The following is an 11,892-nucleotide window of genomic DNA, read 5'->3' on the forward strand; positions in this document are numbered from 1 at the left end:
TCAGAACAGCAACAGCTTTTGTTGACATACATATTCAGTGTGTTATTATTTATTTTATTCTTTACAATTTGTATCATAGTTGTTTTCCTCTTTTACATGTTCTGATATCATATTGACATGTATTAGCCCTGACCTTCCTCCTGATCTCCATAAAAATATATTCTTATAATTGTTTATGTAATCTAATCTCACATTCATGGGAAGATTTTTAACAACTGCTTCAATATCTTTTAGTAGCTGCAGGACTATTCAGGCTTTTAATTTCTTATTCAGTCACATCTGAAAGTGCGTGTGTGTGTGTGTGTGTGTGTGTGTGTTTAAAACTTTCTCATTTGCATAAGTTTTCAAAATCTCTTCTCTTGATTTGTCTTGCTAGAGGTTTTTCCAGGGACTTGAACACCCTTCTGTTATTGGTATAGATCAAGTAAATCTAAGTCAGCAGCGGTAGCATAGATGTGAATGCAGTAGTTCCCCTTATCCAGTCTTGCATTCTGTCTCAGTTACTTGTGGTCAACCTTGATTGAAAATATGTGGAAAGTTCCAGAAATAAACCATTTATAAGTTTAAAATTGCACACTGTTCTGAGTAGCCCGATGAAATCTCGCAGTTTCCCGCCCTGTCCCATCCCATCCTGCCTAGGAGGAATCATCCCTTCGTGCAGCACGCCCCGCTGTGCGTGGCTGCCCTCTCTTGAGTCACTTAGCGGCCATCTCTGTCGTCAGAGCCACCAATGTGGTACCTCAGTGCTTGTGTTCCCAGTAACCCTTGTTTTGTTAAATACTTATTAATGACCTGAAAGCACAAAAGTAGTGATGCTGGTAATTCTGATACTCCAAAGAGAAGAAGTACAGTGTATGTTTTTATAGGAAGAAACATAGTATATACAGGGTTTGGTGCTGTCCACGGTTTCAGACATCCAGTAGGGTCTTGGAATGTATCTGCATGTGTAAGGGGGACCACCGCAACATAACAGGCTTTTCCAAATGGATGGGGTTGCTGGATCAAACAGTTTGTGGCGATATATTTTTCTTTTTTCCTTTCTGAGATATAATTGACATTTAATTTTGTATTAAAGTACACAGTAATGACTTTATATATGTATATGTTGTTAAATGACCACAGTATATTTAGTTAGCATATATCACCTCACATAGTTATAAAATCTTTTTTCTTGTTATGGGAACTGATAAAATTCACTCTCGGCAGTGTTCAAATATGTGATATAGTGTTGTTCACCAAGGTCCCCACGCCATACTTTACATCCCCGGGGACTTTCTTACCTAATATCTAGAAGGTTTTATCTTTGGGTCGCCTCTACCCATTCCCCTCACCTTCCACCCTTCACATATAAGTGAGATTGTACAATATTTTTCCTTCTCTGTCCCACTTATATCCATTAGCATAATGCCTCAAGGTCCATGCATGTTGCTGGAAATGGCTTCTTTTTTATGGCTGAACAACATTTTATTCCATATGCACATAGACCATGTTTTCTTTATCTGTTGCCCTGTTGATGCACACTCACATTGTTCCATGTCCTGGCCATTATAAATAATGCTGCAGTGGATATAGTGGTGCAGGTATCTTTCTGAGATAATGATTTTTGTTTTCATCAGGTATATAGCCAGAAGTGGATTTTTTGCAATGGATCATAAGGCAGTTTTAATTTTTTGAGGAACCTTCATACTGTTTGTTATAGTGGCCTCATCAATTTATATATCTACTGAGAGTATAGACCAGTTCACTTTTCTCCGCATCCTGATGAAACTTCTCTTGTCTTTTTGATGAAAGCCTTTCTCAAAGGTTTGAGGTGGTATCTCATTGTGGTTCTCTGATGATCAGTGAGGCTGAGCACCTCTTCATGAATCTGTTGGCCATTTCATATGTATTTGGAAAAGTCTCTCTTCAGATCCTCTGCCCATTTTTTAGTAAGATTTTTTTCTTTTGAGTTTTACGAGTTCTTTATGTATTTTGGACATTAACCCTCATCAGACATATGGCTTGTGAATAATTTATCCCATTTTGTTAGTTACCTTCCTTTTCTCCCCCCACCCCCTACTCTATTTCTTCTTGATGCTTTCCATTGCTATGCATAAGCTTTTTGGGTATGGAACTATTTATTTCTGCTTTTGCAAACTTTGCTTTTGATGTCAAATGCAAAAAAATCATTGCTAAGACCAAAATCAAGGTGTTTCTTCTAGTGTTATAGTTTTTTCAGGTCACATGTTCAAGTCTTTAATCCACTTTGAGTTGATTTTTGTGAGTGGTAAAACTGTGGTCCAGTTTCCTTCTTTTGCATGTGGCTGTACAGTTTCCCAGCATTGTTTACTGAAGAGACTGCCCTTTCCTCCATTGTATGTACTTCACTGCTTTGTCAAAAATTAGTTTATATATGCATGGGTTTATTCCTGGGCTCTCTATTCTTTTCCATTGATCTGTGTGTCTGTTTTGATGCCAAAACCATACTGTTTTGTTTACTATATGGCTTTGTAATAGAGGTTGAAATCAGAATGCGTGATACCTGAAGCTTTGCTCTGCTTTCTCAAGATTGCTTTGGCTATTTGAGCTTCTTTTGTGGTTCCATATGAATTTTAGGATTTTTTTCTGTGAAAAATGACAATGAAACATTGATAGGGATTGCATTGCTTTTAGTAATATTAATTCTTTAATATATGAACACAATATTTTCCCATTTATTTGTAAATTCACTTTCTGTCATCAATGTCTTACAGTTTTCAGTATATAGAGCTTTTGCCTCCTTTGTTAAATTCCTGGAACTTTATTGTTTTTGATGGACTTATAAATGGGATTTTCTTAATTTCTCTTTCTGATAGTTTGGTGCTTGTGTATAGAAATGCAACAGACTTTTGTATATTGTTTTTGTATCCTGCAACTTTACTGAATTGATTTATTAACTCTAACAGTTTTTTTGGCAGAGTCTTAGGGTTTTCTTTATACAATATCATGACTTCTCCAGACAGTTTTACTACTGCCTTTCTGATTTGGTTGCCTCTTATTTCTTTCTCTTGCCTAATTGCTTTGGCTTGAATTTCCAGTACTATCTTGTATAAAAGTGACAAGAATGGTTATACTGATCTTGTTCCTGTTCTTACAGGACTATCTTCTAGCTTTTCACCATTGAGTATGAGGTTAGCTGTGGGCTTGTCATATACAGCTTTTATTATGTTGAGGTATGTACCGTTTGTTGATTTTTTATCATGAATGGATGTTGAATTTGTCAGATGCTTTTTCTGCATTGAGAGAATCATGTGATTTTTATCCTTCATTTTATTAATGTGGGGTATCATATTGGTTGATTTACATATGTTGAAACATCCCTGCATCTCTGGAATAAATCCCACTTTATCATGGTGTATGATCTTTTAAATGTACCATTGAATTTGGTGTGCTAATATTTTGTGGAATTTTTGCATGTATAGTTATTAGGGACATTGGCGTGTAATTTTTTTTTGTAGTGCCCTTTTCTGGTTTTGGTATCAGGGTAATGTGGCCTCATAAAATGAGTTTGGAAGTTTTTCCTACTCTTCAGTATTTTTGGGAAGAGTTTGAGAAGGATTGGCATTAATTCTTCTTTAAATATTTGGTAGAATTATTCACCAGTGAAGCCAACTGGTCCTGCATTCTTCTTTTTTTTTTATTTAACCTTTATTATTTTTATTTCCATTACCATTTAGTCTCCTTATACCCACTCTCCCCAGCCATCACCACACTGTTGCCCATGTCCATGAGTCCTTTTTCCTTTTTGCTCAATCCCTCCACCCCTGCACATATCCCCCCTACACTAGCTGTCATCTGTTCTCCATGAATCTTTTTTTGTCCAGATTCTTCTTTCTGTGAAGCTTTTGATTACTAATTCAATGTCTTTACTAGTAATTGGTCTTTCCATATTTTGTTTCTTCATGTTTCAGTCTTATTAGGTTGTTTGCAGGAGTTGATCCATTTATTCTAGGTTTTCCAATTTGTCAGCACATAATTGTGTAGTTTCTTATGACCCTTTGTACTTACATGGTATAAGTTGTAATTTCTCCTCTTTCATCACTAATTTTAAGTACCCTTTGTTTTTCCTTGATAAATCTAGCTATAGGTTTGTCTATTTGGCTTATTTTGAAAAAGTAGCTCTTACTTTCAATAACATTTTCTAAAATTTCTTTTTAGTTAGAGGGGAAGGGAGAGAGGGAGAGAAACATCAATGGTAGAGAGAAAAATATCTATCAGTTTCCACTTGTATGAGCCCTGACCAGGGACCAAAACTGCAACCGAGGCATGTGCCCTGACTGGGAATTGAACCAGCAACCTTTCACTTTTCTGGATGATGCCCAACCACACCAGTCAGGAGAGTTTCATTAACATTTTCTATTGTCTCTCTAGTCCCTAATTCATTTATTTTTGCTCTTTGATATTTCCTACCTTCATCTAACTTTGGGCTTAGATTGTTCTCCTTTTTCTAGTTCCTTGAAGTAGAAAGTTAGGAATTTTTATTTGAGCTTTCTTTTTAGGTATTTATTACTATGATCTTCACTTTTAGAACGTCTTTTGCTGCATCCTGTAAGTTTTGATATGTTGTATTTCCACTTTCATTTGTCTCAAGATATTTTTTATTTCTTTTGATTTCCTCTTTGACCCATTAAGTAGCATTTTGCTTGATCTCCACATATTTGTGAATTTTCCTGTTTTCTTCTTTTAATTATTTCTAGTTTCATGCCATTGTGGTTTGAAAAGATGCTTCATATGATCACAGTCTTTTAAAATTTACTAAGACTTGTTTTGTGGCCTTAAATATGATCTATCTTGGAGAATGTCCCAGAATATATTTTCCTTAAGCACACTGAAATATTTACAAAAACCTATAATGTACTAGCATTAAAACTTTAATAAATTTAAAAATTAAGTATTATGTAAACTATGATCTCCACAATGCAACTTAGAACTTAAAAAAATTAAATAAACACCTATGTATTTGAAAATAATAAAAGACATTGCTAAATAACTTATAGGTTAAAGAAGTCATAATGGAAGTTTAAAAAAATACCCCAAACTGAATTATCATGAAAACAACATATAACAAAGCTTATGGTATATTTGCTTAATAAGTTAGAAAATAAACCAAAAAAAATAAACTCAAAGTAGGAGAGAATAAAATGAAAGTAACATACTATAAAACAGTAATGGTATATAAAAATATCAAAGCTACAAGTGAGTCCTTTGAAAAACATTATAGTCTTTAAGGAAGTTTTTAGTTAACTGGAGGCTGCTTTGTACTAGAGCTTGGTTGTATCTTTTGAATAAAAATAAAGTTCACAAAGTCTCTCATCCAAACATGTACTTGTTTTCACTGTGCTTTGGATACAGAACCATTCATTTTACAAATGCTGTGTTCATTCTTTCACCTGGCCCAGTGAGCCTACAAAGCACAGGTAAATTTGATAAAGACTTTTATGATCCTTTACTGATTATATATAATAAGTGTTCATATAAGTACACAGATCATCGCTTAAAGAGATGTTTGGAATGGAGGCCTTCATGGATAATGGACTCATCATATAGCATATATTTCATTTTAGTTATTGACAATTGGTTACAAGTTATATAATTTCTTTCTGAACTGTGGTTGCACAGTCTCAAATACTTATTTTATGGGTGACTATGGAACTATTTATTTTAGTTCACTAGCGGTGATGTACCGATGGTTGGAAAGACGAGCTGGATGTTCAAAGGCAAGCCACTTCTTCAGTCCTTGCAGCAGTTGTTATCTACCCAACAGAGAAGCAGGGTAACGGGAGACTGGCATAGTGTTCATGAGAAAGTGTTCTGACCTGATGGCAGGAATTCCTAAATACAAATCAGCAGGTTGAAAAAAAGTACAGGAAAGTGGTGGGGAAAATAGTCTACATCCAAAAATTATCAAAGTTTAAATGTTACTTAGTTTTTATTAAATTTGTTGAGATGACTGGTTGATAGGATCATATAGGTTTCAAGTGTACATTTCTATGATACATGATCTGTATATTGCATTGTGTGCCCACCACCCAAAGTCAGACCATCTTCTATCACCATATATTTGGCCCCTTTGAGACCCCCCCCTTCCCCGTGGCATCCACCGTACTGTTGTCTGAATCTATGAGTTTCAGTTTTACATCACACGAGTGACATCATATGGTTCTTAGCTTTTTCTTACTTCACTTAGCATAATGTTCTCAGGGCCCATCCAGGATTTTTCATAAACCACAAATCTATATAATCCTTGGATTCTAAGGGCATGCATGGCTAAGATTAATGAAGGTTACACTTAAATAGTTCAGCTCGATCTGTTAACATCTAGAACTAAAGTCTTTGTTTCTTTTTCTTTTGCTATTGAAAATACCAGTCAATAAACTATCTCATTAGATTGCCCATTCTGGACTCTAACTAAAGCTTCAACTGTCATCTGTAGGATTCGGGCACATAGGGATGAAGCATGTCACATGTTGAGAAAGTCTACTATTTTATTTCTTTCTACTACTTGACTTACCAGACCTCCTAATCCATTACAAAGGGCAACCCAAACAAGAGAAAAGCTTGCTCTTACATTAATACTTGTTTAAAGGTTAAGATTTGGACTTGTTAGTAATAAAACCTCATGGAAAATATTAAAAATAGAGCCCTGTGGAGAATGAGGTGCTCTTGTTCTTATGGTGGGTGTGTGGTCACGTGCCTGGTGTGAAGGTGCTCCAGGGATGATGAGCAGCGCTTAAGGGAGCAGCCACCTCAGTGTACATGTGACCGTCTGTGTTTCCAGATCACCTCCACCGCTCCTCAGCTGTGGCTACTGACTGCTGGCTAGAGGACATATTGTCAAACTGGTACCCTCTTACCTTGCAACACCTTCCTTCTGCCAGTTTTTGGGCGAGTGTTTTGGAGAAAAACTGGCGATGCTTCTTTTCCCTATTCACAGATTAAATAAATCACATGTTTAACATTAACACAGACAGTCTCTGTTGTCCCATGGAACCAGAAAAAAATTCTCTCTGGATGGTGATCACAGCTGTCATTTTGTCTCCCAAAAATGTATTCAGATGAGGGATGTCGTGAATGACACAAAATCCCTGCTCTTTCTTGGGTTGCAACCTTGAGCTCGGGTACTCGCTTTACCACTCACTAGCTGTCTGACTTTGGGCAAGTCCCTGAACTTTATCTTCACTTTCTTCTCTGTAAATTGAAGACAATACTTCACTTTATATAGTTGAGGTAAATACTGAGAGATCTCTATTTTCTATATTTAATGAGCACTAATCAAAATCCCATTGAGATTTTTCTATTTCTCACAAGGTGGGGGAATGACACTTCTTAAATTCTCTGGGAAGTTAAACATGTAAGAATAACCAAGAAATTTATATATATATATATTTAATCCTCACACAAGGATATGTTTATTGATTTTAGAGAGGGGCGGGGGAGAGAAGGCAGAGACATACAGACAGACATCGACCGGCTGCCCCTGTACATGCTCCAACCAGGGGTCAAACCTACGACCTTTTTGGCATACCAGATTACATTCCAACCAACTGAAGCCATCTGGCCAGGGCCCAGGAAAAAAATATTAGTGAGGAGACTTGCTTTACCCAGTCAAAATAACTGTAATTGCAGCACTGCATGAAAATATATAAGTTAACAACAGGTAAAAAATAAAGTTTGCATGTAGCCTGTAATAGAGATATTTGAAATCAGTAGTGACAGTATACACTGTTACATAAATAGGATGGGGTACCTGGCTGTCTGTTTGGGAGAATAATAGCTACAAGTATAATCTCTCTCTTTTTTTAGGCTTTAGTGATTTCCTCCTGTATGAGCTTGGATCCCCAAATCTCGAGGGCCCCTTTCATCTACAGTAATGCATTATTACAGTTAAAGGCTTAATTAATCACCTAGGTGATAGAAGGCATGGCAGGGGATGAGATCATTAAAGCAGAGTAACAACAGGGCTGTGCTGAAACCTGGGGCACACCTGCATTTAGGAACAGGTGGAAGAAAAGGGATCAGAGCTGGGAAGCTATTAATAGGGCAATGTCAGTGACAAACTTAAATTTTTTAAAATTATGGAATCCAAGGCAGAAACAGTTTTACTTAATTTTTATTTAAAATTCTTTTTCAAGTATAGTTGGAATACAGTATTATATTAGTGTCAGACACACAATACGATTTCACCTTTAAGTACTTTATGACGTGATCCCCATGATAAGTCTGGTAACCATCTGTCACAGTACAGTTATTATATTATCGACATACTCCCTGTGCTAGACACCACGTCCCTGTGGATTATTTATTTTATAACTGGACGTTTGTACTTCTCACTCACCCTCACCTTCTTCAATCCATCCTTCACCCCTTCCCCTCTGGTGACCATCAGTTTTTTGTGTTTTTTTTTTATCTATGGGTCTATTATTGTTTTGTTTTTTAAGATTCCAAGTATAAGTAAAATCATATGGTATTTCTCTTTTTTTCACTTAGCATAATGCCTTCTAGGTATATCCATGTTGTCCCAAATGGCAAAAGTTTATTCTTTGTTATGGCTGAGAAATACTCCATTTCCATATACTTGTATATATATTTCCATACAAATCTTTTTCCATTCCTCCATTAGTAGACACCCAGGTTGCTTCCATTTCTTGACTATTTAAGACTATGTCACAGTGTATTTTTTATTTAGTGTTTTTGTTTTCCTCAGATGAACACCAGAAGTGGAATTACTGGGTAATATGACAGTTACATATTTTTTAAAGATTTTATTTATTTATTTTTAAAGAGGGAAGGGAGAAAGAGAGAAACACCAATGTGTGGTTGCTGGGGGTCATGGCCTGCAACCCAGGCATGTGCCCTGACTGGGAATCAAACCTGCGATGCTTTGGTTTGCAGCCTGCGCTCAATCCACTGAGCTATGCCAGCCAGGGCTACAGTTACATTTTTTATTGAGGAATACATACTGTTTTCCACAGTGGCTGCACCAATTTACAAGTCCTTCAGCAGTGTGTGAGGGTTCTCTTTCTTCACATCCTTGCCAACACTTAAATATCTGTTAAATTTTTGATGATAGCCATTCTGACAAAGGCAGGGTGATATCTCATTGTGGTTTTGATTTGCCTTTTCCTGATGATTAATGAATGATGTTGAGCATATTTTCACATATTTTTGGCTGTCTGTATGCCGTTATGGGGAAAGATTTTTATTCAGGTCATCTGCCCATAATGTATTGGGTTGTTTTTTTTTTTAATGTTGGACTGCAAGAATTCCTTATATATTCTGGATATTAACCCCTTATTGGATATATCATTTGTGAATATCTTCTCCAGTTTAGTATGTTGCCTTTTAATTTTGTTGGTTTCTTTCACTGTGCAAAAAATTTTAGCTTGATGCAGTCTCATTTTTTTTCTTTTGTTCTCCTTGCCTGAAGAGACATACCCTGCAAAATACTGCTGCTGAAACCAGTGTCAGTTTACTACTTGTTTTCTTCTACAAGTTTTATGGACTTAGTTCTGACACTTAAGTCTTTGATTTATTTTGAATTTATTTTTGTATATGGTGTAAGAAAGTGGTCCAATTTTCCCAGCACCACTTATATATTCTTGTTCTTTGTCATAGATGAGTTGTCCATATAAGCAAGTTTATTTCTGGGATCTCTATTCTGTTCTAGTGATCTATGTTTCTGTTTATATGACAATACCATACTGTTTTGATTATTATAGGTTTGTAGTAAAGTCGGGAAATGGGGTGTGTGATACTTTCAACTTTGTTCTTCTATCTCAAGATTGCTTTTTGCTATTAGGGGTCTTTGTGGTTCCATATAAATTTTAGTATTATTTTAGTTCTGAGAATACCATGAGTATTTTGATAGGGACTACATTGAATTTGCAGAGTGCTTTGGATAGTATGGACATTTAAATGGTATTAATCATTCCAATCCATGAGCATGGAATATCACATTTTATTCATGCCCTCTACAATTTCTTTCCTCGGACTTGTAATTTTCAGAATACAGGTCTTTCAACTCCTTGGTTAAATTTATTCCCAGGTATTTTATTTATTTTTTTTTTGATGCAGTCGTAAATGAGTCTGTTTTCTTAATTTCTCCTTCTGATCATGTATTAGTGTATAGCAACTCAAAAGATTTCTGCATATTAATTTTGTATCCTGAAACTACTGAATTCATGTTAGTTCTAATAGTTTTTTCGAGGGGATAGTCTTAAGGGTTTTCAATATATAACATCATGTCAGCTACAAATACTGAGTTTTACTTCTTTTTTTCCATTTAGATGCCTTTTTTTTTTTTTTGTCTGACATAGCTGGGACTTCCAACATTATGTCGAATAATAGTGGTGAGAATGGGCATCACTGTCTTGTTCCTAATTAAAGGAAAAGTTTTCAGCTTTTCACATTTGTATATGATAGTAACCGTGGTTTGTCATATATGGCATTTATTATGTTATGTTCCCTTTATACCTACTTTGTTGAAAATTTTTATCACAAATGGATGTTAAATTTGTGAAATACTTTTCTGCATCTATTCAGCTGATATTTAATCCTTGAATTTGTTGATGTATCCTGTTGACTGATTCAGATATTGAATCATCCTAGCAACTGTGGAATAAACCCCACCTGACCCTGGTATATATCTTTTCATGTATTGTTGAATCCAGCTTGCTAAAATTATGAGAATTTTTGCATCTATGTTCATCAGGGATATTGACCTGCAATTTGTTTTACAATGTCTTAGTCTAGTATTGGTATCAGGAAGACTGATGGCTTGGCAGAATGAGTTTGGAAGCTTTCCTTCCTCTTCAATTTAGGAATGGTTTGGGGTGGCTAGGTATTAATTCTTCTTTAAATGCTTGGTAGAATCCACTTATGAGGTTGCCTGGCCCAGGACTTTTGTTAGTTTATTTTTATTACTGCTTCAATTTTATTATCAGTCTATTTAGATTTTGTCTTTGTGGTTCAGTCTTTAAATTTATGTTCCTATAAATTTATCCACTTCTTAGAGGTTGTCCAATTTGTCGGTATAGAACTGTAGTATTCTTTAAAGATTCTGTATATCTCTGTGGTATCAGTTGTAACTTCTCCTCCATTTCTGATATTCGGGCTCTTTTTGTTGTTGTTGATGAGTATGGCTAAAGGTTTCTCTTTTATGTTTTCAAAGAACCAGTTCTAAGTTTCATTGATCTTTTCTATTCTTTTATTAGTCTCTATTTCATTTATTTCTATTCTGATCTTTATTTTGTTCCTTCTTCTTACTCTGGGTTTTGTTTTTTTTTCTATTTTATTTAGGTGTAAAGTTAGATTTATTTGGGGTTTTCCTTGTTTCTTGAGGTAGGCCTGTATAGGCATGAACCTCTTAAAACAGCTTTTGCTGTATCTCATACACTTTTGAAAGTTTTCACTTTCATGTTTCAAGGTAGTTTTTGATTTCCTGTTTGATTTCTTCTATCTTTTGTTTAGTAACATGTTTAATGTCCATGTTTATATCTTTTTCCCTACAAGTTCCTTCTTAATTTCTAGTTTCATGCCATTGTAATTGAATACATACTTTGTATGACTTCAATCCTCTTGAACCTGAGACTTTTGTGGACTAACATGTGCTTTGTAATGGAGAATGCCCCATGTGCACTTGAGAAAATGCTTTTTTCCCTGCAGGTTTTGGGTGAAATGTTCTGTAAAAATCTAAAGTGACATTTAAGGCCATTGTTCTCTTATTGGGGTGTTTTGGGGGGGGGGCATCTGGATGATGTCTTCAATGATGTAAGTGGGATATAAAGTCTTTTATTATTCTATTTCTGTCAGTTTCTCCCCTTATGTCTATTAGCATTTGCTTTTCTAGTCAGGTACTTGTGTTGGGTGTGTAGA

The 11,892-nt window shown here is 35.5% G+C and overlaps 1 protein-coding gene across 4 annotated transcripts in view; it reads left to right on the plus strand.

Annotated features, from left to right (window-relative positions):
* KLHL32 (kelch like family member 32) overlaps positions 1 to 11,892 on the plus strand; it is a 188,993-nt gene that overhangs the window by 173,720 nt on the left and 3,381 nt on the right. The gene's annotated exons all lie outside the window — the stretch shown is intronic.

This window comes from Phyllostomus discolor, chromosome 4 (genome assembly GCF_004126475.2).
Source record: "Phyllostomus discolor isolate MPI-MPIP mPhyDis1 chromosome 4, mPhyDis1.pri.v3, whole genome shotgun sequence".
Taxonomy (NCBI): Eukaryota; Metazoa; Chordata; class Mammalia; order Chiroptera; family Phyllostomidae; genus Phyllostomus; species Phyllostomus discolor.